The 27,947-nt window shown below is 43.4% G+C and overlaps 1 long non-coding RNA gene across 1 annotated transcript; it reads left to right on the forward strand.

Moving 5' to 3' along the window:
* The first annotated feature begins 288 nt into the window (after nucleotides 1-288).
* On the forward strand, nucleotides 289-27,947 carry LOC308339991. Its single transcript, XR_013966576.1, has 4 exons — nucleotides 289-562; nucleotides 2,950-3,027; nucleotides 24,283-24,819; nucleotides 27,515-27,947. It is a non-coding gene; the product is annotated as an uncharacterized lncRNA (long non-coding RNA).

A 27,947-nucleotide genomic window follows, 5' to 3' on the forward strand; every position in this document is an offset into this window, starting at 1 on the left:
GGAATTTGTCCTGCTAGAGAAAGCCTAGAAACAAACCATCACACAATACTATGCAGCAGTAACAGTGAGTATGTGACTGAGAAGTGGTGTGGAGGAGGAAAAGGACAAAGAAGGCTTCACAGAGGACATGATGTCAGCCATGTTCTGAAGCATGAAGAGGAGTTTGGCAAGTGGCAAGGGCAGGAACACTAACCAGATAGACATAGCCGTCATCTCCTTCCTGGTGACCTGTATCTGAGTCATGGTTTGCCTTTTATCAGAGCAAGGTCTTTAACTTGCTGTTTCCTCACTCACGGTGAGCTCTGTGAGAGTAGGGAGCGGTGTAATCGTTGCTTCCTGTACTTGGTATGTTGTAGGTTCTCCCATCCCCAGTGGGCCAGGAGAACCTGTATCATACCAGAATCATTCCTCACTGTGACCCTGTAAGCAAAACCATCCAGAGGAACATGGATGTGAACAAACCTGTTCACTGCAGGATGGTGGCAAAGCTTGAATTTGAAATCCGCTCCTAAGCAGAAAGCCAAGAGCAAAACTGGATGTCTGGTCTATGGACATGGCCTCGGTAAATACAAATTTCATTTTCTTTTATTTCCATGTGGCTTCAAGGCATCTGATTCTGATTCCCGGTTATTGTGGTGTTGATAAACAGCTTTGCCTGCGTTCTCTACTGGGATGGTGGCTGCCCTGGCCACAGCTGGCTGTGGAGACCCAGCAACAGAGCTCCTCTCCCGGCTGTCTGATGTGGGTGTGTCATGGCTGTGGCACAGCTCTGCAGTCCCTGTGGCTTCCCAGGGCTATAGAATTCCCCCCTTGTTTTTCCAGGTTTACGTGCAGTCTGTTAGTCTGTCTTGGAGGTGTCTGTAGGGTAGAATTTTTTCTACATATGAACGAAGCCTACTTTGTAAATCAAAAGGCACTTCTTAATTTACAGTTGTATATTAAATTCACACATTTCAGATTGAAATTCGCACACAATCTATTTTGCATTACTCACACTTAATAGTAATTTCTTTTGGCTATTGCCCTCAGGCTATATAGGAATGAAAAAAAATAGATTTGAGCTCTTTATTTTGACTATGTTCACAGATTGTAAATCTAATTAGTTCTGATTTTTTTTCTCTTCTTAAAGTAACAAACACATTACTTTCTGAACAAAGTCTGATTTAGTAAGGACAGGTTTCCCTCATAACCATGTTCATTTTACCTAAATTATGTTGTCTATTCATTTGGAAAATTCACCTGTTTTTCTGCCCTAATTTGCTGCATCAAGTTGATGTGTGCCACTAATAGATATGATATTCACCTGTGAAATGGTGAGGAAAATTATGTCCGGATTAGTTAATGTTTTAAGATTGACCTATTTCAGAGTTGGAAGGGACCTTACAGATCATTGAATCTGGTGTTTCTCATACTGTGCTAGAGAATCCATTTGTTCTTTGAGAAATTTTTAAAGAATGTGTTTTCATTAGATGAACAACCACAGAAAATATAAGCACAGACCTCTGTGAATGGAGAACTACCATGAGATATCACAGGTTCCGTGACTTGGCTCCAGGATCAAGGTTTCCCATAGACCTAAAGGAATTATCAATCAGGCAGTAATGGTAAGACCAAGGTCTCTGTCTGTCACATTGGACTCCAGTCAGATATATGGTGAGTTGAGGGCATAGCCGTGATGGCAGTGTCATGCCATCCCCAGAATCCTGTGGAAGGCAGCTGGCGTTACGTATTTGAATTGTTTTATATGTCCGGCATCCCTGGTGCTACCTGAATTGGAAAGCTACTATGGCCAGGAGCTTCCATTCTCACAGTACGTGATAGCTAAGCAATACTTGTCATTTCTCGGGTCTTTATCAGATATGTCCAGTGGTGGGTGGTGGATCAGTCAGCTTTCTCTGGGTAAGACAGATAATGAAGCAACCCAACATTTTGGTGGCTTGTATTTCTTATCCATGTAGCTATGTCATCTGCAGCTCTTCTTTGGCTGCGATTCTGCTCCCTGCATTGTCTTCATTTTGACATCCGTGATGCCTTCAGTAGCCCCCCTATCGTCATGACATAGGGGAAAGAGCAAGAGGGCTCAGAAGCATTCAAAAGTTCTTAACCTTTGATGGTGTGCGCATTACTTCTGTGTTCCATTGGTCACAAAGCCATTGTCAGTGCAACTGTCAAATACTATTCTCATCCCAAGGTGTCCCATGGCAGTAGGTAGAGATGTATAATCCTCTTCCAGGGAAGAGATTGAATAATTGGGAACAATGATATACTCTGCCACCGTGACGTCCATCCACCCATGCAACCATCCACCTCACACTTCCTCAGCACGGGGGGTGACTGGACTATTCAGTTTGGCTTCCTGCTTTTTTTTTAAATCCTTTTTTTTTTTTTTTTAGAGATTTTATTTATTATTTATTTGTCAGAGAGAGTGAGCACAGGCAGACAGAGAGGCAGGCAGAGGCAGAGGGAGAAGCAGGCTCCCTGCTGAGCAAGGAGCCCGATGTGGGACTCGATCCCAGGACGCTGGGATCGTGACCTGAGCCAAAAGCAGCCGCTTAACCAACTGAGCCACCCAGGCGTCCCTGGCTTCCTGCTTTTAATTCTCATTTTTTCTTATTTGGAAGCTTTGGAATTGGGAAGCCAGACAGCTTTAGGGTGGAGTGGACATTTAGAGACCTTGTCTTGTGCTCTTATTTTTCTTGTCAAAGGACGGAGGCCTGCTGAGGTGATTTGCCCAAGATCACATGGCAGGACTTGACCACAGTACTCTCTTCGCAACATCCACTTGTGAAAAATGTTAGACAGGAATTGCCGCTTTGCTAATTGTAAAAGAAAACACCTTCATTGTTCCTAAAATCGTACCCCATCTGAGAGACCAAGAAATGAAACAGAACCTGAGTGGTCAATCTTAGAACGAAAACTAATTTGGTTTTCTATCCATTTTTCTTCTAGCCACCTTTGTGTTGGAGGCAACCTATTTAAATTTATTGTGTAGCCTCAGCAGAGCACCAGGAGCCCTTCAGCACTATAGTAAGTCACAGTTCCTGCCAAGGCAGATCGTGTCTCTGTTTTATAAATAGTCTGCACCCTGTGCTTATTTGATTTAAAATAAAACCTGTATGTAGTACGCGGTATGTTTCCTTCCAGCCTTTGTGCGGGGGAACAGTAGGTGGGTGACTCCTGATGCTGGAGACATGAAACAGGGCGAGCTGTGCCGTGGGTATTCCGCGGGCTTCTAATGTCCTCGTGGCGCTCACCTGATAAAAATAACCCAGCACTGCCTGTGGGAACTGCGGACTTTTCTTCAGCCACTGACTTTCCCAGCACCCCTTTCTGCTCTTCAGAGAGTTCACGTTCTGAGGTCAGTGACCAATGAGAACGTGATAAAATAGTTGGCAGTGACTGGAAGAGCTCCTGGGCAGAGGACCGTAGTTGGGAGACAACAGAAAGAGGCAAAATAGATGCTTCCAGTCCTTTGGGGCTGGGATGGTCATGGGGGAGACAAAAGTGCTTGCTTCACGAGAGGCTGACGAATAGGACGACAAATAAGTGGGATGATGGCTTGTGTGCCCCAGGGAGCCTTTCATGTACAGTGTACTCCTTTCCCTGAGGAGAAGCCCGCAGGCAAGCACCTAGAGGTGAATGACTGTACAAACCTCAGTCAGCCCTTCTAAAATCTCTCAGAACTGTGACCAGAACAATTTAAGTGTGTTTGCATTTCTCGGTGACTTAGACAACACAGGTCACAAAGCGCCAGGTAGGGTGGAGGTTAAACGGCACGTAGGGTGGAAAGAGCACCCCCTCCCCCAACTCACAGTTTCCACCTGTATGACAGTGAAGGGAAGGAGGAGGAAGGGACCGACTGAAAGGGAGTTAATTGGAAACTGCTGTGGCATGTGGCGACTGGAGGCAAGATTAGTCTGATTAGATTTTGAAAAGGCCCATTTCTGTTTTCTCTCTTCCTTTCACCTCCTACAACATTTTATCCCTGTGACTCGAGTGCCCAGTTCTCTCGGGTTTTCTAAAACCTCATGTTTTGACATCCCACTCGGCCCGTTCATGTTGCATCAAAACAAACCATCACCACATCCGCCGGGTCAGTCCGAGTGCCCTTTCCTTAGGTGGTAGGTGGTAGGAAAGCAGCCTGACTACATTTTATTTCGTGTATTGACCTTGTGGCACTTGGTGTAATTTACGTCCTCAGCTTGCCCTCCCCAATCTTTTCTTTCCCTCGGCAGCAATTCTGAATCACCCCTAGGTGCAAAACTGATATACATCAAAGTTCCAGATAATCAATTAGGGTAATTGTCAGAACCATTTGGGGAGCTTTTAAAAATACACGTGCCGGGACGCCTGGGTGGCTCAGTTGGTTAAGCAGCTGCCTTCGGCTCAGGTCATGATCCCATCATCCTGGGATCGAGTCCCGCATTGGGCTCCTTGCTTGGCAGGGAGCCTGCTTCTCCCTCTGCCTATGCTCGCTCACTCTCTCTCCCTCTCTCTCTCTCTCTCTGACAAATAAATAAATAAAAAATCTTTAAAAAAAAAAATAATAAAAATAAAAATACACGTGCCTAAACACCCTCCCTTGAGATCCTGATTTTGTGGGCTTTGGAGTGATCTAGGTGTATGAATTTTTAAAACGCTTCCTGGATGATTTTAATTGAATCATCTATTTCTTCGCTTCACTGGTAAAGAACTCTTGTGCAGGAAAGCCTGTGTTTCTCTTGTTGCTTGCCATTCTTGAAGGAAGCACTGTCTTTCACCTTTGTATCTTAGTAGTCCTCCTAGAATCAGCTTTGGTTGATTTTAGTTGATTTGGTTTTTTAAATTCTTTGGTTTCTTTTTGAAGAACCAAACAGATATTCTTAGACTCTCCTCTCCCTGTCCAAATTCCTAGCTTGTAAATTCAGCCACCTCCAGGGACTGGAAGCACTACAGTGCTTGGAATTGCTTGATTTAAAGAAGGGCAAAACCCACTCTTAACCTGATCTTACTAGGTGGTCCTCATTCCCTTTCCCTTTTCCCGTCTTCCTTTTTTAGGACCTCTCTTTACCTACCTCTCACCCCAGGGATTTTTTTACTGTGTAAGAAAGTTATTTCAATTTTTGTGGATGTCTTATCACTCCTATTTAATTACCAGTCGGCACAATCATGGCTGTGCATTTCATTAAAATGTGTTAGATTTGCTTTGTTCTAAGTTTTATTTAATGCTAACACTGAACTTTGTTTATGTGTTGCTCTGATACCATGCCTGTCTACTCAGAAATTAATAAAACAAAATGGGACAGTTGTCTGGTAACATTTCATTTGTGTTTGACTGACAGTTTGGCACCATTGCAACAAAACCCAAGTGTAAACAACAGGCCTGAGTTTACTAGGCTGGCTAGAGCCAGATAGTTGGGTATTCTCATCTTTCATTTGGAATTTTAAAGTGATTGCAATGTCCCCAACCTTCTATCAAGGTAGAGGGGTGTGTGTGTGTGTGTGTGTGTGTGTGTGTGTGTGTGTGTGTGTAATGTGCCTTTGAGGATGGAAGAAGGATCTTTTCCAAGACTTTTGGCAACATCTCCAACCATGTCCTTATGGACAAGGTAGAAAAAGTAAACCTGAATGATAGTTACATGGGTTCTTGGCTAATAGAATGACTCTGTCAAAGGGCATTAAGTAGTAGGTCTGTGCTGGACTAGAAAGAAGGCTTAATACCATGCCAAAGGACCTTGTACATAACCCTGTTCTCCGATGTTTTGGTAGAAGCTGAAGCTGAAGACATCAAATTTGTAGATGGACCAAAGCTGGGAAGGACAGATTATATTGAAGATTATTGAAACATTTAAAAAGAGCTTAGTAAGTGGAAGGAAGAGCTGGAATGAGCAAAATGAAATGTAAAGAAATGAAATGAGGTAGAAACAGCTGTAAAATCCTATAGTTCATCAATTGCTTGTTGCACAACTTAGGGAGACCTGATATAAAGGTCACTACATGACAAAGGCTTTTGCCAGTAGGTGTTACCTGAGGGGCTTCCGACTTCCTAGAAGTTGTCATGAGGCCCCCAGAGGACCTCCAGGCAGGTCAATGGATCTGGGATCTCTTGAGGGCCTCAGTCATCTAAGCTAGTGAGAAAAACCATGGAACCACCCACATCCACCACTCACAGCACGTTGTACTCTCTCCATACCTATCACAGTGCATTACACTTCAGTTCTTGTGCATCTGTCTTGGCTTCTTAAACTTCAGGGTAAGGACCGTGGTTTACCCCATTCCAAGTTCCCAGAGCCAAATGCCTGACACAGACACAGACTGGGGAGCCCAGGGAGTCCCCCCAAGGAGGGGTTTTTGTCCATTTGTTTTGCTCACTGCTGCATCCTCGGGACTCAGAACAGTGCTTGGCATAAAGTAGGACTTAATATGTATTTAATGAAAGAATGAATGACACATACAGATGTTCCGTAAGTCTTAGCTATTCATTCCCAATGTGGTTGTGGTATGTCCTGTTAGTAAGTCCCTACTTGGCTCTTCTAAAACCCTCAGGAGCTTCATATCCTTTTTCTTTTGCTTCTCAGCTCTTGGTCTCTTCCCATCGCTGAGTACTTTGGGCATTTACTTAGAAAAGCCCAGCCAGGGCAAAAAAGTTTGATGCTTCTTTGAAAAGGTATACTCCAGATGTAATGAATTCATCACTGGCAGGAAGTTAAGTGCACAGAGTGAAGTCAGATGGATCTGGGTTCACGTTCTATCTTGGACAGCTTATTTATGAGATTTAAGACTTCGGTATAAAATCTCCTATTCTCTTGAAGCCTTGGTTTTCTCTTCTAAAAGGGCAGATACTATACGTATAACACAAAGTACTGTCTTAACAAATATCACTATTGTTACTATTTTGCCAAGGCCTTGGGCTCAAGTAGGAGCCATGAGTAGAGAGGGAGAAAACTCTAGGAAGAATCAAGGAAAAAGAAATCAGCAATTGCTAAAGGCTTGCTTTCAAGGTTTACTTCTTTTGTATGTCAGAGCACCTGCTCCTATTGGACACGTAAGCTCCTGGTGGGGGGCGGGGAGGGTTGGGTGGGAACAGAAGCCCTGCATTGCAGAGGGAGCTAACGTCTCCATGGTAACAGCACATCAGATTCTGATGTGGGCACACCTGGTATTCTCAGGTTGCTCTACCATATGGCACTTCATATATTTCATCAAGGAAAAAAAACACTACTTTGACCCCCTCCCCCCACCCCCGCCAGCTGCATAGGCAAACACAAGCACACATACCCACACACCTTCTCTGTCTAATCCACAGCCGCTGAAGCGATATAAGCCACTGTCACGGAGACTGGAAACACAGTTCCAAAAGCCACTCATTCAAACAAAGGGCCAGAACAGTCATTCTTGCTTCAAAGAGGTGCCCAGAAGAGAGGTACCTGACAAATAACAGTTGCAATTTGCCTTTTCTGTGACACTGACACAGAATCAGGTGGTCTCTCTCCTGCCTCTGGCTTGCTAAGAAAGCAGCCCCATTCATAACCCTGCCAGAAGCAGAATTGCATCCTTGACCATGACTCATCTCATGACACCATTTGTAAAAGTGGCCTCTCAAACTCTCCCTACATCTAAATGCCCATTAAATGCTCTGCTTTGAACTCGTTTAAAAGGAAAAAGAAAGATTTCCTGGTAGGATTAAAAAAAAAATGCAGACAGCCTGTAGTTGCCATGTGACACAACCGAAGAATTATGGCTGCTTAGAGATTTCCTGCTCGGCTTCAGAAACAGATGTTTTAAAACTTCATGTTAAAAGAGATGTCAGAAATTGGGGACAAAAGTCACTGTTCCTTGCAGCATATCAAAGTCTTCCTTTTCAATGGACAGCTTCTCAATTTGGTTTCTTCCACCACATTCCCCGGAAAGCCCATTTAAATTAACCACGCATGGTGCTCCAGCACGCCTGGGCACAACCACAGAGCCTTGTGTACGTTACGCTTCATAAAGGGCTTTTGAAGACAATGTCTTAAAAGCCACAGTTAAGAAATGTTAGAATTTAGGGTCTAGAAATGTTGGCTTACTTATTATGGTGCTCGTGGTGGGCTCTTTTTTTTTTTTTTTTTTTTTTTAAGTACTTTGGGTAGCCTATGGGATAATAACAGTAACCAAATGTATCCATCCAACATGGGAAAGTGAGCTGTGCTCTGTAAAGTCTGTAGTTTATGTTTGGAAACTGGTTCAAAGTGCAAGGCTCTTGGATCATTACTTTACTTAGTTTTTTTTTTGTTGTTTTTGTTTTTTAGATTTTATTTATTTGTTTGACAGACAGAGATCTGTAGGCAGAGAGGCAGTCAGAGAGAGAGGAAGGGAAGCAAGCTCCCTGCTGAGCAGAGAGCCCGATGCAATGGGGGGCTCCATCCCAGGACCCTGGGATCATGACCTGAGCCAAAGGCAGAGGCTTTAACCCACTGAGCCACCCAGGTGCCCCTCATTACTTAGTTTTAATTTGTGGGAAAGGCTTTATGTTTAAAGCAATACAAGCTTGTCCTTCCATGTCACAGCAACCTTTTGGCAATCTCACTGGCTTCTTTTTCTTCCCCACCACACTTGGTCATGAAGGAACTCTGATTGCCTGTAACCCAAAAGGGAACTGTAGGCCTCTTGCAGCCTATCTGACCTCTCCCAAACATGCCAAGTATAGTCCAACTTCCTGTTACAGCCAAGATGAAGTAGCCCATTCCTCCCAGCTCCTCGCTCGCACAACTAAAGGGCCATGGACATAACAAAACAAATAAGCATAAGAAGATTCTGAAAGAGAGTAGAAGGCAGACTTCCAGGGGCCTCGGGACTTGAGGAACAGCACAGTGGTGGGTCCCCTGGGGTTTTTTTATTGCTTTCTATATATTTTGGACAGGGCTCTACAGAAGCTTCCAACCTGGAATCTCCAACAGGCGCAGAGCAAAAGAATCTTAAAGAAAAGCTTCTTCCCCATAGCTAAAAGACCAAGAAAGGGGTCACCTAGCAACAGAAATCCTTTTTGGCAATACTCGCCCTGCTCCAGCCAAACACCAGTAGAAGAACCCTGCCCCCAGAGTTTCAGCAGGGCTGAACAGGGAGCTGATCTTCCACAACCCGCCGCTCCACAGAAGCGGCAGTAGTGCTCCAGCCCCCTGCCCAGTAGGGCTAAGCAGGCGTCTTTGTAATCTTCCACCTCCGACTTGGTAGAAGGAGGTGGTGCCATAATTCCCCACAGGAAGTGGTCTGTGGGCCAAGTGAGTAGCTGGTCTTCTAGTCTGTGCTCAGGGAAAGCAGGCAGTGCTCCCGTTTCCCTGGGTAGTATCAGTAGAGTCCAGTAAGTAGTTGAGCCTGACTCTTACTTGGAATTAGAGAGGCAGAGTGATGTAGGAGGCTAGTTATCATGCTGATTCCCCTCTTCCTTTTCCCCAGTGTCAGGATGGCCAGCAAGTTGCTGAGCTGCTACCCCAGTCCTGCAGCAAAGAAGCAGTGTGAAGGAGCCCTCAGCTTCCCCACTGCCAGGGATCTGTGGGGCTCTTGGAGGCAACGGGCCAGTGGGAGTTAGTGCCCCACTTTTGCTGGGAAGGCAGTGGGGTTAAGCTATAAATCTACAGTTTCAAGACTCTGAGTGATATCTAAATGGGATAAACCCAAGTGGTGTGAAACCCATGATAGGACACATCATTGTTAAACTTTTATAAACTAGAGACCAAAAAAAAAAAAAAAAAAAAAAGGATATTGAAAGCAGCCAGAGAGAAACAATGCATCATGTATAGGAGAACACTAACTCAAATAACAGCAGATTTCTCATCTGAAACCATGAAGACCAAAAGAAAATGACAGCATTTTTTAAGAACTGAAAGAAAAAAACTGTCATACATAAAGGAAATGATAACAGAAGAAAGTTTGGATCAGAAAAGGGAGAAAGAACATTAGAATGAGTTAAAAAAAAAAGGGGGGTGATAAATAGACTGACTTCTCTTGAGTTTCTTAAACATGTAAGAAGTTTCAAGCAGAAATTCTAACACCATCTGTTGTAGTGTTCAATATATGTGGAGAAAATTCTTAAGTATATTTTCGGGATACCTGGGTGGCTCAGTCAGTTAAATGTCTGACTCTTGATCTCAGCTCAGGTCTTGGTCTTGAGGTCATGAGTTCAAGCCCTCTGTGGGGCTCCCGCTGGATGGAGAGCCTACTTAAAAAAATAAAGAAAAAGAAAAAGAAAAGTTTATTTTTAAAATGGGGAGTGTAGAGGGACCAAAATGGAAAGAAGGTTTCTATCCATCACTCACAAGTAGTTGATGCTGATACTGTAAACTGCAATAAGTTTTGTATGTGTATTGTTTTATCTATAGTGACCACTGAGAAAATGACGCAGAACAGGATATTTAAAAATGTTACAAATATATCAAGGTGGAATCCTAAAACATGCTCAAGTAATGCAGGGGAAGGTAAGAAAAGAGAAATAGTGGAATTAGAAACAGAGGAAACAAACAAAATAATGAAGTGGCCGATTTAAGCTCGGATGCATGAACAGTTAACCTAAAATGTAAATGGTCTAGATATAACAAAAGACAGAAATTGAAGGAGTGAATTTAAAAATGGTCCAACATATGTTGTTTACAAGAAACATACTTCAAATATAACCGGTAGGTAGGTTGAAAGTAAAAGAATAGAAACAGATACCATGCAAACATTAATAATAATAATAGTAGTAATAACACAAAAAACAGGAGTGGCTATGTTAACGTCTGGTTAAAGTAGACTTCAAAGCAAAGAAAATTACTAGAGACAAAAAGGTAATTACATAATGATGGAAGGCTCCAGCCACCAGGAAGACAGAAAGCAGGAAGATAAAAGATAAACCGTGGCACACTCTCTTTCTCACTGAACCATAAGAGCCTTTAAAGACAGGAATCACACCTACTGGTGTTGCCTTCCCACCTCTCCCTCCCCTGCCCCAGGAGGTGCTTAAAATGTTTTGAACCAAACGTAGTTGAAGTCTGGCTCACAAGAAAACCCCCATCTCTAGGAAGGGCCTCAGAGGAACTGAGAGCCTGTGGCTATTAGTGCTATGGTGGTAGATTGTACCAACAGAGATGCCCCCCTGAGGCAGAGCAAGTGTTGGCTGGCTCACTCTTGCCTTGGGGTGGTGTGAAAGCTTGCTTTTCCAAAGTGCTCCCCTTTGGGGTTTTTGCTAGAGTTATCCCCTTGGGTAGCTGGGTCCTAAATGTCCTCTTTGTAGACCCTTCCAAGAAACCTAGGGGTTCTTATGCAAATAACTTCCCAACTCTCCTGAGAGACATATGTAGATTAGACTCCACAGTGACCTTACACAAGAAACCATATCCATAAATAATCCCAACTTTAAGACACACTGGGGTCAACCAGCATACTGTTTGATTAAGTAATGCATTGAAATGCAGTGACAAGTCCCATCTCATGATTGGAATGTAAATCTGAGGGAGACCGGCCAGGAATAAATAGACATCTTTCTTGGTTGTATCATTATGATGCTCGGTAGTTGGAAAGGAAATTATGTACTTAGCAAATCTCCACAGTAACATTATGAGATCACTGGTAGGTTGCTAATGACTTGTGGGCCCTTGTTTTATAGCTTAGAATCTGCTTAGTGGCCAGAATTTATAGAACGTGACATGGTGGCAGGTTTGCCCTAAGTCATCAGCACCCTCAGCAAGTAAGGCCAGAGCAAGCAAGACTGTGACTGCAGAAGGGAGATTATCCCTTGGGGCTGTTGAGGGAAAAGCCCAGAACCATGGCCTCCCAGCCCAGTCCTTTCCTGCTCGTGAGGTGCCAATCCTAGTCCTTTCTGTGGGTCCATTTTCACTACTGGTGGCCAGACTTCAAGTGCCAGTGGTCATTTTATCAATCATGGCACTCCCTGAGCCAGGCTGCCTCCTCACAGCCTGACCCTGTGGCCTTCGGGTGACGGCATCAACCACACACCAGATGGCTCCAACTGGGCCACCCCAGTGCCTGTCCACATGGGATCTCATCTCCTTGTCTTTTATCTGTGCTGGTCTCTTGACCTCTCATTGGCTTTTTACACTCATTTATATCCTCAGTGTTAGGGCTCATCTCAGCTTTTGCTTGTGTTTTGGATTTCTCTAGTTTTGACATTGACATTTTCTCAGATCATCCATGTGGATCCCTGTCACCCACCCAGGCAATAGCTTCTTTGGCCAGAGCCTGCACTGGGTGCTTCAGCTTCTCATTCCTTCCCCCTCGTTCATCCCCATCCATGAATAATCATCCCCCAAATCCAACTTAGCCTCTCCATAGCCCTCCTGTGATAGGGGCGACCCTCCTATGTGTCCTGCCCACCTCACTCTGTGGCTTTTATGCTGAGGGTGGGATATCACCGCGGTTAAAAGTGTGCATCCTGGGGCCTTGCAGCAAATACCAACCTTCTCTCTCCTGGCTCGGAGACCTGAAGCAAGTCCGTGACCTCTCTCTGCCTCTAGTTCCTTATCTGGAAAATAGACATCATCAGAGTAGCTAACTTACAGGATAGCTGGGAAGACTCAATGAATTCATCTAAAGCATTTAGAAGAGGGCCTAGCACATTGTCAGGGCAATGTGCCTGCTCGTTTGCTAAGTTAATCTTTCAAAGCTAAGCCAGCTTCGGAAACCCAGCTTCTGCAATTTTAGGCGTGCCGCTATTGCATTGTGCTTAGTGTGCCGGCCACCCAGCCTGAACCGGAAGGCTAAAATCAAAACCAGGTTCAAGGGAGGAGGAGGGAATTAGGGACACTTTTCTGTCTGTGATTTTTAAAAAGAGTTCTCTTTTCTAAAAAATATGAACTTAATATTAACTCCCGAAGCAGATGCCTCTTGAAGAACAGTGATGGAAGAAATGCCTACAAAGTTGGTGCCCTTTTCTCTAGTTCTTAATCCTGTTTGTCAACTGACCCGAGATCTTAGCTCCAAAGCTCTTTTGAATGGTGTCTCTGTGCCGGAGGCCTGCCGGTCACAGCGCTGGGCTCCGGATCTCTTTTGGATGTCCCGGGGCCGAGTGTTATCACTCTCTCTTAACCACTGGTGGCCTCTCCACCCTGCGAAGGATGCCTGCATTCCTTGCAGGAAGACCTCAATTATTCTGTGGTATTCCTGAGCTCCAAGTTGTGTTTTTTTCTGTAGCAGAAAGGGAAGAAAGAAGTGCTCTCAGGCTGCATACTGCCATTGACAGCAGATTCCCGAGTGTGACCCGAAGGCCACATTCTGTGGCTGCCTTGCCTGGAGAGCTCTGCTCCCCACCCCCTTCCCGGGCCTCACTTGCCGGCTTGCACGCCAGGTCAGCACACAGCAGGACCGCACCGCGCCCCTTCCCAAGTCTGCAGTGCCACACGCACGTGCCTGTCTGTGCGGCCTCTGGGTGTGCTGTCTACAACTGTCGCTGATGATGATGATGAGAGGGCCCAGCTCTTTGTCCCAACCTGTCCTGGCCTCCCAGCTGGGATCTGTGCAGACTCAGTCCCAGAAATAGCACGATCAAGAGACAGGTGCTGTGAGAGACAGAGGGAGGGGCCAGTGCTGTGTGGGGCCTGGCAGCGGTCGGGGCCGGGAGGGATCAAAGGAGTGTCCTCGGGAAGATGATGCCTCAGCTCAGTTTTAAAAGGCAGGTAGGTGTGAGGGTGAGTGGGAGTGGGATGGAGAATTCCAGGTGGAAGAAGCCCCTGGAGAAGGTGAAGAAGCATAGGGGAGGTGATCGAGGAGCTCGCAAAGGGTGCCTGGAGTCCTGGGCTGCCTCTGCATGAAGCCCCAGCCCCCAGAAGCTCAGTTTTATACTGGAAATATTACATTTTGGATGGTCCAACAGCCCAGCTTTTTTTTTTTTTTTTCCCCCTGCCCTCAGAATATGACGTCTCCCTCCACAGGACAAAGTCATCCTTTGGGTCTAGGAGGAAATTCAAAAAGCATATCTTTAGCATCTGACACGTTCACTGCTTGGCACTGGCCAGCATTGCTAGGCAGGCAGTCTCGGTGCCAAGAAGGAGACCGAGGGACCCTTCAGGGGAAAGCCTCGGTCTGGAGAGCAGGCAGGTGTTTGGAGGGAGGCATAACAAGATTCTGTAATTAAATCATGCTGACCCATCTCCAGGATAAGCCAGACTAAACGAATTTTACCCTCCCTCCAGGCAGGAATTCCAAAGAACCACCCTGGACAGATCCTTGTAATATACAATTATCCACGATAATTAATTAGCTAGTTAGACGCTTACATTTAATTAATTAATTACGCATTTATTAAATGGTATTTATGTGACAGGCATTGCGCATTCCCACAGGGGAGGCAAACAAAAGCAAAACATGGTCTCTGCCCTCTAGGAGCTCTCGGCTGGAGAGAAAGATCAGTAGACTAATACGACCAGTACCATGTGATATGAGCCTGTAATCAACAGCCACGGTGTGGAGAAGGCCATCCTGGCGAGGGGCTGGGATCTGGAAGGGGAAAACAGACGACGCTAAGAAAGATTACTCTTTAGTTGAGTCTTGAAGGACGAGTAGGAGTTTAATTGGTGGGCAGAGTGGGAAAGAACCTTCTAGGCAGTTCCAGCAGCATTTTGAAAGGCAAGCAATTATGAGAGGCCATGGTCTTCATGGAGAATATCCTGGGAAGGCTTATTAAATCTCAGCATGTCCTGCCATCCCCCACCTCCTGGGCCCATGACAGTCAAGCGAATCACCCACAGCAGGCTCTCCCCAAGGGTTCCATGCAGTAATAACAGATCCACAGGATCGGTGCTAGAGAAGCAGCCTCTTTGCCATCCTGGGATGAACATTTTTGTGTTGTTAGGTCATAAGGCATTTAGAGAAGAACGGCAGGAGACGAAGTTGGGAAGGTAGTTTGGGGCCGGGATTTACAGAGCCTTGTATGTCGTTCTGAATTCCTTTGGTTGATGATAGAAAGCCACTGGAACTTTTTAGGCTGGAGACGAACACAGACCTGTATAGACACGGTTCCACATCTCAGTGTGCAATGCACAGTGTGTAGCTATCGATGATAACGGTGGCAAAGAACTAATTCTTTCAAGTCAGTGTCGACGGTGGCAATGGACATCCTTAAATCGGGAAAGGTAGATTTCACATCATTCCCCAAATTTCTGTCACTCACACTGGGAAGGTAGCACAGGGCACCCGAATTCCTACTGCTGTCCTGAGAGTCTCTCTGGGCCTTGGATCACTCCCTGCCCCCTTCGAGAGTGTCAGGCACCAAAGGCTGCTCCATGCTTCCTGTTCAACAACTTCTTGTTCCTGGCTCACCTGATTTCTATACTCCCTTGGCCTGGGAGCTCATATATCTCTGAGACTGGTAGCTTCTCTCTCCGGTAATGTGTGTGAGGGAGAAGCCAAAAATCAGGCCCTCACGCGTGCTCCTCCCAGTGAGCTTAAGCAGAGAGAAGGGAAGGAGTCCCACATGGAGAGAAGCCACAAATCCACTGTGGCCTCCGATTTTCCCTGTTTGCTGCCACCTACCACCGACAGCCCTCCTCAGGCCTGTATCTGTAGGCCCTCAGGCAGACGCAGCCCTGGGAGGAGGCTGGGCCCCCAGGTTGCAAGGTTCTAGCGCCAGGGTCAGGCCCTCTGCCCTCCTTTCATCTGCTCGTCAGGTCGGCAGGGTTGGGGAGCAGACATTCCTGAGACCAGGGCTGTGGCTGTCTATTTCTGTGGCAGTGGGGGAGCTCTGACCGTGCCAAGGCAGTGTGGGAGAACGGCGACAGCTGAGCCTCAAACTCCCAGAACGTCCCCCTGCTCCAGTCCCACACTGCCCACAGCAGCATGCTGCCGGCTCCACACCCAGCCTGGCCCACGGTGAGCAACAGCCCTCTGCCTCCCCAGGGTTTTCTCACCATTGCTTGTTACTGCTTCAGGTCCACGCACGCTCCCCTCCCACATCTGCAGGTTCTCCATAATGGAGGTTGGATTGGGGAGAGGGGGGATGTTCGTGCTCTAGCTCTCTTCTCCATCAATGACAGGCTGGAGGCTCATGATTTCATACAGTCCAGGAGAAGCAGGTGCTCTAAGTCCTAACTATTCTAAAATCAACCTTTGCTACACTTAGTTTCACTTAGTTAAGAAAGCCAAGGAGTAATTTCAGGCTTTTGGCAACATTACAACTTTGGCAACTTACTATTCATCAACCACCTATTTTTTTGAAGTTTTCAAATAGAAACGTTACTTATTTTTTGATATAGATAATACATTTTCTTTTGTTCAAAACTCAAAAGGTGCAGAAAGGTTTATGCTACAATAAAAAATGTCCCTCCTTCCCCAGCCACCCATTTACCCTCAGGCAACTAGTGTAACCAATGTCTTGCGGAGAGAATCTGAGACCTCACCACACCTTTTGTATCATAAGAACTTTCAAACCCACAGAAAAGCTGGAAGCCTACAATGAACCCATTCACCTAGATTCACCACTTGTTTTCAACATTTGCTTTATCTCTGTGTGTATGTATGCGTCTCTATGCACACACATACACACACACTTTTTTTCTTGAACTATTTGAAAGTTGCAAACATCAGGACGATCAGTTGTCTTGTGGAGGGGCCCTCGGTTAGGACTTGCCTGATTATTTCCTCGTAATTGGATTCGGGCTAAAAAGGATTTTGACAAGGCACAGAATGTTGTCAACCACCTATCTTTAATTCTACAGGAGCAGTTCCCTCAGGAACTATCTCTGGAAGCATGTATGATGCTCCTCTTGAAAATGTATAGAAGAACTACCTGATATGTCTAGAATCACTTGAAGGCACAAAATGAGAGGGCAAATTTCAACTCTAATTGGCATAACACGGTGTTACAGTCCTCCTTTTAAACTTCTGATTTGATGACATTTTTAAATGTTCTGTCACCTTCAGATGAGGGTAAGTTCTGCTAGGGTGAATGAGTTACGCTGGCACCGTTCTCAGGAAGCCCCTGAGTCCAGCTATAGTCAGAAAGAGGCGCCCGGTGTTCAGGTCCTGCGGCCATTTTGCCACACGCTCTTGGTTCTTCTGGCAACACTCCTCAGCATCCAGATACACGTACTAAACTCCAGTGAGCAGGTCAACCTCCTGGAGTGTATTTGATGACCCACTCGTCTTGGTGGGTCAGCAGGTGACATTCAAGATCATACATTTGACAGAAATCATATTAAAACTTTTTGAGACCTTTTATTTGTAAGGCTAACCCTTACAACTGCGGATTTTCAACTGTGCGCTTTAGTGTGTGGACGCATCGAAGAAACTATTTCCTGAGGAAAGTCTCAGTCCTGCTTCCTGATTCTCTTCTAATCCACCTGGGAGGACATGATCTTTCATCCAAGCAAGGATAATTTTCATAGGAAATTTGAAACTTTGCTTCATTCAATCATGGCCACCCAAACTTCTGAGCCTTCCTTTAAACAAGCTAGTCAGAATACCTACCTCTCATGCTGTGTTGAATGACTAAACAAATGAATAAACAAAATGAGTTTCAAAAAAGAGCCTAAGGGCCTACTAACCTTCCCTTCTTCTTATGTGGTTTTTGGAGGTGAAGGTGCCTCTCCCTGCCCCACACGGGAGTCTGAGCGAGGTGTGGCTTGAAAAAGAAGATTCAAATTTGTAATATAATTTTATTTTTGCAAAATGAAAAATGACCTCTCATTTTTTAAATTAAGATGACAGAATGTGAAGCTCTCCGCATTCTTCTGGGGGATGGGGGTAAAGGAAGGGCAGTGCTCATTTCCTATCTCTCGTCCACAAGTGAGGACACAGGTTCAAAGGATTACCAGAGATGGCTCTCAACTCTCTAATTAAACTGTGCTCCTAAATGCTGAGCCCAGGCAACACGTGGGTAACATTGGAAACTTCTTTCCACTTTGGGCGACCTTTGTGCCAACTAGTACAGGAATAAAAGGCCAGTGTACCTCACCAGCTAAGAGGCTGTAGTAGAAAGTGTCAAGAAAGAAGGTGACAGAAATTCACAGGAAGGAGCATTAAAAGCAATTGCTGAAGCCAGACACCAAGGAGGGTGCTGTGACTGGAGGCCAGTGAGTGCAGTGGGCTGTCCGCAGCACCCAACAGACGCTACCAAAACATTTGTACCCCCCTCACATTCTCTCATTTGGTCAGCCTTATTTATAAATATCTCACATGTCATGTCAACTCCATCACCAGAAAGCCGATGGTGTTCAGGCTATATTGTGTTAGCTCCCCAGAGAAATGCCACCAAAGAGCCATAAATCCATTGTATCCTTGACTTCTGAAGATGATCCGTGTAACAAACTGTTATATCAAATCACTATTACATAAAGGCTTGTCTATGATCAGTTCCTTCCAGTCCTTAAACACCGATGGACTTCTTTTGCTAAATAACGAAAGCTATGCGGCTCGTGTGAAACTTATTTTACCTTAGTTCTTAGCTAACTTTTGTGCTTTAGTTCTGTGAGCTTGTGTCAATCTAGGGTTTGGGACCAAACTCTCTTCCAGTCTCCATTGCTTTGTAGTTGGTCTTTTTAAAACAAGGAAACCAAAAAACTTCTAAAAAGGATTCCTATATATTTTTTAACTATCATTTTATTTTTGGAATAAGTGGCATAGCATGTTAACATTTCTTTAGAAATAATTTCGTACTGTGGCTTTTATTATAAACTGTCTTCTCAAAAAGGATCCTTTTTCTTTTAAACATTTTATTTTATTTATTCATTTTTGGAGGGGGGAGGAGCAGAGAGAGAGAATCTTCAGCGAGTTCCGCACCCAGCACAGAGCCCAACACAGGGCTTGATCTCACAAACCCTGAGATCATGACCTGAGCTAAAATCAAAAATTGGACCCTTAACTGAGTCCCAGGCACCCCTAAAAATTTTATTTATTTCTTTTAAAGACAATTTTTAAAAAGCAGCTATAGACTTGCAATAAAATTGAGAGACAGTTACAGAGATTTCACATATATTCCTTCTCCACACACATGTATGTATTCTGCCGTTGTCAATATCACTCACCAGAATGGCACAGTTTTTACCAAGATTGAACCTACATTGACATGTCAAACACACCCACAGCCCATAGTTTACCTTATTGTTCACTCTTTGTGTTGGACAAATGTTTAACAATATAATGTCCATCATTAAAATATCATACAGAGTATTTTCACTGTCCTAAAAATCCTTTGTGTTTTGCCTGTTTATCTCTCCCTTCCTTCCCCTATGCCTGGCAACTGTTGATCTTTTTACTGTCTCCATAGTTTTGCCTATTCCAGAATGCCATATAACTTAATTACACAGTTTATAGCCTTTTCAGATTAGCGTCTTTCACTTAGTAATACGCATTCAAGTTTCCTCCATGTCTTCTCATGGCTTGGTAAGTTCATTTCTTTTTCTTTTAAAATTTTTATTTACTTAGAGAGAGAGAGACAAAGATAGGGACAGAGAGCATGAGTGAGCACAAGCTGGGAGGAGAGGGAGAAGTGGGAGAAGCAGGCTCCCCCCTGAGCAGGGAGGCTGATCCCAACACTCGGGGATCACGACCTGAGCCAAAGGCAGACACTTAACTGACTGAGCCACCTAGGTGCAAGAAAGTTAAGTTTTAATGAGGCTCAGATTATTTCTTTCATAGATCCCATCTTTAGTGTTGTATCTAAAAAGCTATCACCATACCCAAGGCTATATAGGTTTTATTCTATGGTATCCTCTAAGAGTTTTATAGTTTTGTGTTTTCCATTAAGGTCTACGATCCATTTTCACAAAGAGTGTTAATGTCTGTGTCTAGATTCACTTTTTTTTTTCATGTAGAAGTTTAGTTGTTCCAGCACCATTTGTTGAAAAGACCTTTTTGCTCCATTGTAGTGCCTTTGCTTCTTTGTCAAAGATCAGTTCTGGGCTCTCTGTTACATTGACCTATTTATCTTCTCTTTCACCAGTACCATACTGTCTTGATTTCTGTTGAAGTCTTGAAGGTAGGTAGCATCAGTCCTCCAACTTGGTTCTTCTACTTCTGTGTCATGTTGGCTAATCTGGGTCTTTTGCTCTCCATACAAATTTAGATTCGGTTTGTTGATATCCATAAAATAACTCCCTGAAATTTTGACTGAGGTTGCATTGAATGTAGAGGTCATGTTGGGAAAAACTGACATCTTGACAATATTAAATCTTCCTATCTGTGAAATATGTCTCCATTAAGTTCTTTGATTTTGTTCATCAGAGTTTTTTAGGTTTTCTCATATAGATCTTATACATATTTTGTTAGTTTGTTTTTTTTCTTTTTTTGTTGTTGTTAATGCAAATGCTATCGTTTTTAATTTCAAATTCCACTTGTTCATTGTTGGTATATAGGAAAACAACTAACTTTTGTATATTAGCCTTGTATCCTCAAAACTTACTATAATAACATATTAATTCCAAAAGACATTTTTGTTGTTGATTTTTTCAGATTTTCTCCATAGATGACCATGTCATCTGTGAAATTTTATGCCTTCCTTCCCAAACCGTATTCCTTTTCTTCCCTTCCCTTCCCTTTCCCCTGCCCTGCCCCGCCTTGCCTTGCCTTATTGTATTAGAAAGTCTTCATCAAATTGGGGAAGTTCTCCTCTATTCCTCCTCTATTACTGAGAGTTTATCAAGATTGGGTGTTGGGTTTTGTAAAATACTTTTTCTGCATTTGATATGATCATGTTACTTTAATTTTTTAGTCTTTAGATGTGATGAATTACATTAATTGATTTTTGAATGTTGAACCAGCCTTGAATACCTGGGATGAATCCCATTTGGTCATGGTATATAACTCTTTTTTACTTGTTTGAATTCAATTTGCTAATGTTTTACTGAGGATTTTTGCATCTATTATCATAAGAGATATTGATCTGTGGTCTTTTCTTTTTTTTTTTTTTAAGGTTTTTTTTTTTTTTTTTTTTTTGTCGGAGAGAAAGAGAGAGAGAGAGAGAACAAAACACACAAGTAGGCAGAGGTAGAGAGAGAAGCAGGCTCCCCGTTGAGCAAGGAGCCAGATGCAGGACTTGATCTCAGGACTCTGGGATCATGACCCAAGCCGAAGGCAGCAGCTTAACCCACTGAGCCACCCAGGCATCCCTATGGTCTTCTTTTCTTAAAATGTCTTTGTCTGGTTTTGGTATTGGGGAAATGCTGACCTGATAGAATGACTTAGAAAGTATTCCCTCCACTTCTATCCATTGAAAAAGATTGTAGAGAGTTAGCATAATTTATTCCTTAAATATTTGGTAGATTCAACCTTGAACCCATGTGGGGCTGGTGATTTCTATTTTAGAAGGTTATTAATCATTGATACAGTTTCTTTAATAGATACAGGCCTATTCAGATTATCTATTTCTTCTTGTGTAAATTTTGGCAGATTGTGCCTTTCAAGGGATTGGTCCACTTCATCTAGGTTATCAAATCTGTGGCCAGAGTGGTTCATAGTATTCCTTCATTATCCTTTTACTTCCCATGGAATTTGTAGTGATGTCCCTCTTTCATTTCTGATATTAGCAATTCATGTCCTCTCTCCTTTTTTCTTAATCTAGCTAGAGGTTTATCAATTTTATGATCTTTTCAGAGAACCAGCTTTGGTTTCATTGATTTCTGCTTTGTTGTATTTCTCTCTTCTGCCTACTTTGGTTTTAATTTGCTCTGTTTTCTACTTTACAAAGGTGAAAATTCAGATTATTGGAGAGCATTCTTATTCTTCTTAAAAAATTTATTTATTTATTTATTTTATTTTAGAGAGAAGGGAGGGGAGGGGAGGGGAGGAGCAGAGTGGGGGAGGGGGAAAGAATTTCAAGCAGACTCTGCACGCAGCACAGAGCCCAATGCAGGGCTTGATTTCATGACCCTGAGATCATGACCTGAGCCAAAACCAAGAGTCTCATGCTTAACAGACTGAGCCATGCAGTTGCCCCAAGATTTTTTTTTCTTTTCTAATAGAGTCGTTCAGTGTTGTAAATTTCCCTCTAAGAACTGCTTTTACTACATCCCACAAATTTTCCCAAGTTGTGTTTTCATTCTTATTTTGTTCTTATTCTTATTTCATTTGTATTTAGTTTTTTTTTTAAGCTTCTCCAGAGATGTTTTCTTTGACCCATGTATTATTAGAAGTGTATTGTTTGATCTTTATTTTAGGATTTTCCAGTTATCTTTCTGTTATTGATTTCTAGTGTAATTTCATTGTGGCCTGAGAGTACATATTATATAATTTATATTCTTTTATGTTTGTTAAAGTGTGCTTTATGACCCAGAATGTGGTTTATCTTGGTGAATGTTCCATATAAGCTTGAGAAAAATTTGTATTCTGGAGTAGTCTATAGATGTCAATTATATCCAGCTGGTTGATCGTGTTGTTGAGTTCAACTATGTCCTTACTGATTTCTGTCTCCTGGATCTGTGCATTTCTGAGAGAGAGGGGTTGAAGTTTCCAACTGTGATAGTGGATTCATATATTTCTCCTTGAGATCTATTAATTTTTGCCTCAGGTGAGCTGGGTGCTCTGTTAAATACATACACATTAAAAATTATTATGTTTTATTGGAGAATTGACTACTTTATCGTTATGTAATGCCCTTCTTTATGCCCAATAATTTTCTTTACTTTGAAGTCTGCTCTGAAATTCATCTAGGTACTCCAGCTTTCTTTTGATTAGTGTTAACGTGCTGTATTTTTCTCTATCCATTTACTTTTAATCTATATGTGTCTTCATATTTAAAGTGGATTTCTTATAGACAAGAGATAGTTGAGTTGTGTTTTGTTTTGTTTTGTTTTTAAAGATTTTATTTATTTATTTATTTGACAGAGAGAGAGACAGAGAGCACAAGCAGGCAGAGAGGCAGGCAGAGAGGCAGGCAGAGAGAGAGGAGGAAGCAGGCTCCCCGCTGAGCAAGGAGCCCGATGCGGGGCTCCATCCCAGGACCCTGAGATCATGACCTGAGCCGAAGGCAGCAGCTTAACCCACTGAGCCGCCCAGGCGGCCCTGAGTTGTGTTTTTTGTCCCATCTTGACGATCTCTGTGTTTTAATTGGTAGATTTAGACCATTGACATTCAAGTGATCATTTGTATAGTTGGATTAATATCTATAATGTTTGTTATTGTTTTTGATTTTTTGCCCTCGTTCTTTGTTCCTATTTTTGTCTTCCACATTTCTTTTGACCTGTGGTTTTGTTTTGTTTTTTTAAGATTTTATTTATTATTTAACAGAGACAGCGAGAGGGAATACAAGCAGGAGGCAGAGAGGGAATACAAGCAGGGGGACTGGGAGAGGGTGAAGCAGTCTTCCTACTAAGCAGCGAGCCCGATGCGGGACTCGATCCCAGGACCCTAGGATCATGACCTGAGCCGAAGGCAGATGCTTAGGGACTGAGCCACCCAGGTGCTCCATATTGCCCTGTGGTTTTAATCAAACATTGTATATGATTCTGTTTCTTTCTTTTCTTAGCATATCAATTACGCTTTTTAAAAAGCATGTTTTAGTGGTTATCCTAGAGTTTGCAACATTTATAACTAATCCAATTCTACTTTCAGATAACAGTATACCACTTTACAGGTAGTGTGACTACCTTGTAAAAACAAAATAACCCCAATTCTTTCCTCCTATCCCTTGTATCATTGGTATCATTCATTTCACTAACATTTAAACAAACATTAAGATATATATATATATATATATATACACACACACACAGACATAAGACATACAGAAGCATACACAATCAAATACATTGTTGCTATTATTATTTTGAACAAACTGTTAATCTTTTAAAGATTTTATTTATTTGACAGAGAGAGAGAGATCATAAGTAGTCAAAGAGGCAGGCAGAGAGGGGGAAGCAGGCTCCTAGCTGAACAGAGAGCCCAATGTGGGGCTCGATCCCAGGACCCTGAGATCATGACCTGAGCGAAGGCAGAGGCTTAACCCTCTGAGCCACCCAGGTGCCCCAAACTGTTAATCTTTTAGATCAATTAAGAATAAGAAAAAAGTTTTTATTTTACCTTCCTTTACTCTTTTTTTTGAGGCTCTTCCTTCTTTTTTTTTTTTTTTAATTTATTTATTTATTTGACAGACAGAGATCACAAGTAGGCAGAGAGGCGGGGAAGGGAAGCAGGCTCCCTGCCGAGCAGAGAGCCCGATGTGGGGCTTGATCCCAGGACCCTAGGATCATGACCTGAGCCGAAGGCAGAGGCTTTAACCCACTGAGCCACCCAGGCGCCCCAAGGCTCTTCCTTCTTTATGTAGAGCTGAGTTTCTGACCTAGATTATTTTCATTCTCTCAGGAGAACTTCTTTAACATTTCTTCCCCCCCCCCTTTTTTTTTTAAGGCAGGGGAGGGTCAGAGAGAATCTTAAGCAAGCTCCAGGCCCAGCATGAAGCTCAACATGGGCCTCAATCTCCCAACCCTGAGATCACGACCTGAGTTGAAATCAAGAGTCGGATGCTTAACTGACTGAGCCACCCAGGTCCTCCTTACCATTTCTTATAAAGCAAGTCTACTGGCAACAAATTACCCAAATGTTTATTTGTCTGAGAAAGTCCACTTCCCCCTCGCTTTTGAAGGATAATTTTGCAACGTACAGAACTGTAGTAGGTTTTTTCTCTCAGCACTTTGAACATTTTGCTCTACTCTCTTGGTTGCCTGGTTTCTGAGGAGAAGTTGGATGCAATTCTTAACCTTGTTCTTCTATAGGTAGAATTTTTTAAAAAAAAAGACTTTATTTATTTAAGAGAGAAGGAGTGAATCTGAAGCAGGCTCCACACTGAGCACAGAGCCTGACATGGGGCTCGATCCCACAACCCTGAGATGAGCTGAAACCCAGAGTCAGATCCTTAACTGACTGAGACACCCAGGCGCCCCATGGGTAAGTTTTTTGTTTGTTTGTTTGTTTTGTTTTTGTTTTTTAACCTCTGGCTTCTTTCAGGATTCTACAAAATGATCTTTGACTTTCTGTACTTTGAAAATGATAAAGTGAGATCTGGTGGGTTTTGTTGTTGTTGTTGTTTTGTTTGTTTTGTTTTTGAATTTATTCTGCTGGGTGTTCTCTGAGCTTCCTGGATCTGTTCAATGTCTGACATTAATTGGGGGAAAGTTATCAGTCATTATTGTTTCAAATATTTCTTCTGTTTCTCTCTCTCTTCTCCTTCTGGTTTTCCCATTCCCATTACATACATGTTCCTCCTTTTGGAATTTCCCACACTCCTTAGATATTCTGCTCTATTTTGTTCAGCTTTTGTTCTTTTTGCTTTTCGGTTTCCAAGGATCCTATTGACATAGCCTCCAGCTCAGATAGTCATTCCTCATCCAGCCCCATCTACTAATAAGCCCATCAAAGGCATTCTATCACTGTTTTTGATGTCTAGCATTTCCTTTCAGTTCTTTCTTAGGATTTTCGTCTCTCTACTTGCATCGCCAGTCTGTCCCTGCCTGCTGTCTACTTTATCCATTAGAACCTTCAGCCTATTATTACTCATAGTTGTTGTAAATTCCCGGGCTGATATTTTCAACATCCCTGCCATGTCTGGTTCTGATGCTTGCTCTGTCTCTTCAAACTGTGTTCTTTGCCTTTTGGTGTGCCTTGTGATTTTTTCTTGATAGCTGAACATGATGTACCGGGCATAAAAGGCTGCCGTAATAGCTCTCTGGTGCAGTGGTGGTGCGGTGTGGGGGAGGGGGAGCGTTCTGTCATCCTGTCCTTAGGTCTCAGTCTCTTAGTAAGCCTGTCCCCTGCACTGTGAGCTTTACAAATGTTTCTCAGTTTTCCCTTTCCCTTTAGGTAGACCAGAATGGCAGGACTGGGCTGGAGTTGGATATTTCCCTTCTCCGTACCAGTGAGGCTCTGATAATAAGCAGGGAAGGCTTTGGTGAATTAGTTTCCCCTGAGAGCTGTTTTTTTTTGTTGTTGTTGTTTTTTTTTTTTTTTTTTTTTAAAGAAAAACAGTGCTCTGGGATATTTTAGAATGGTTCCTTAGCCTCCTACTTCCTGGAAACCCAAGGGAATTTCTCTCCAATATTTACTGTGGGAACCTAGTCAGTTTACCAGGGGTAATATTGGGGGGGCCCCCCTGTGACCAGGTTCCCCTGGAGTTTTTAACTCTCAGACTCATCGGGATGGAGCCTCCAGCAATTTGTCAGTCCTGGCACAGGCTCCTGGGTCCCCGCTCTGGTCAGCCGGTGATTGCCCAGATGTCTCTCCAGCCGCAGGGACAGCGGTCTGCCCTGTGTCCTCCCCTCTCTATGGACCCAAGAAGAGTTGCTCGTTTTTCAGTCTGTTCAGCTTTTTACTTGTAGTTAGGAGGGAGTGGGGACATCCAAGTTCCTTACATTTGGAACAGGAAACCAGAAACCCTATCCTTGCCTTCAAACATGCAATTTCACACATTTTTAAAGATATGGAAATAGCTATTTATGTGGGTTTTATTACACACACACACACACACACACACACAGCGCCTCTGTCCTAAAAATCTAAAAGGATAGAACCCTGTGGGCAACATTTTAAAGTAAAACTACTCTAGTCCTGGGACATTCCTTTTAAAAGAACATTGACATTCATTTTCCTCAAATTCCTTACCTTCCTATCCTTCTTACAAATAAGAACAAAAGCCGTAATGATTAGTACTGTGTATTAGGTTCTGTGTTCCAGGGACTGCACTAGATGTTTCCCTGTGTTAGTGCTAATCCTCATTAGCAATCCTGCATACAAGGAATTACTTAACCCATTTCATGGATTAAAAAACTGAGGTTCAGCAAGTCTGGACACCTTGCCCAAGGCCATACAATTAGTAATTTAATAGGCAGATAATAATAGCAATGGTGCCTTAAATCACTGTGGTCAAACCTCATCAGTCAGAGTCTGCCCCAGCCCTGGTGATTACTGAAAACGTCTGTTGACTTAGTCGGCAAGTGACCTTTGCAAACACTGCTCGGTGTGTGGACTGCATGTGTGTGTGGGCTGTGTGTGTGTATGGGCACACACACGTGTGTGCATGTGAGATTATCTTGGACCACATTGTCATTATCTCATGGTTCTCGGTCCTATTCCAAAATGTTTTCCTTTTTTTTTTTTTTAAAGCTTTTTAAAAATTTAAAGAAAATTTTTTAAAGATTTTATTTATTTGTTTGACAGACAGGAAAAAGCAGTGAGAGAGGGAACACAAGCAGGGGGAGTGAGAGAGGGAGAAGCAGGCTTCCTGCTGAGCAGAGAGCCTGATGCAGGGCTCGATCCCAGGACCCTGGGATCGTGACCTGAGCTGAAGGCAGACACTTAACTACTGAGCCACCCAGGTCCCCCCCCCAAAATATGTTTTCCTAACCCATTTTATCGGAAGCTCTCATAAGCTGTCATCCCTCCTCATCTATTTCGTACCCCGGATTTGCAGTCTCCAACAGCAGAATGCCTGGTTTGGAGGTGGCATTGAGTTACCAGCAGATTTATAATGATGTGGGTTTTTTATGAGGCTAAAAGTTGTTTGGTTTTAGTTTTTTGGTAACCCTGTGTTTACCCACCCTCAAATCAAATAGTCTTTTTCAACCCAAATAAGCTATTTCCTTCTTAGATCCAAGAGCTTTCAAGCTTTGAAGATAAAAGGACAGGCTGTTTCACAGCTCAGAACTTTCCATGATGTGTCGTCGAGACAGGAAGTGAATTTGCAATCCTTGACATGTCCTGAGGAGTTCATTCAAGACAGAGGCATCCGATTCCAAAGTAGCAACCTTTAATTCCCTGAACCGTGGAGCACTGGGCTGCTCTGTGGTTCTCGAAGGTGGAAGGGAACATGCGCCCGAGCTGCTTTGGATATTCGCGCTGTCACCTGGGACAGCCCCAGGGAGCCCGCAGCTGGGAAGTCAAGACTGTGCCTCAAGTTGATGACACCCTAAAGGGGAAGGATGGCACTGGCTGGAAAACGGGTAACTAGTATTTGTCAATGACAACTTTAAAAAATTAAGGGCCTCATGTAGAAAAACATGATTAAAATACAAATTTAATAT

The sequence above is a fragment of the Martes martes genome (genome assembly GCF_963455335.1).
Source record: "Martes martes genome assembly, chromosome: 3".
NCBI lineage: Eukaryota > Metazoa > Chordata > Mammalia > Carnivora > Mustelidae > Martes > Martes martes.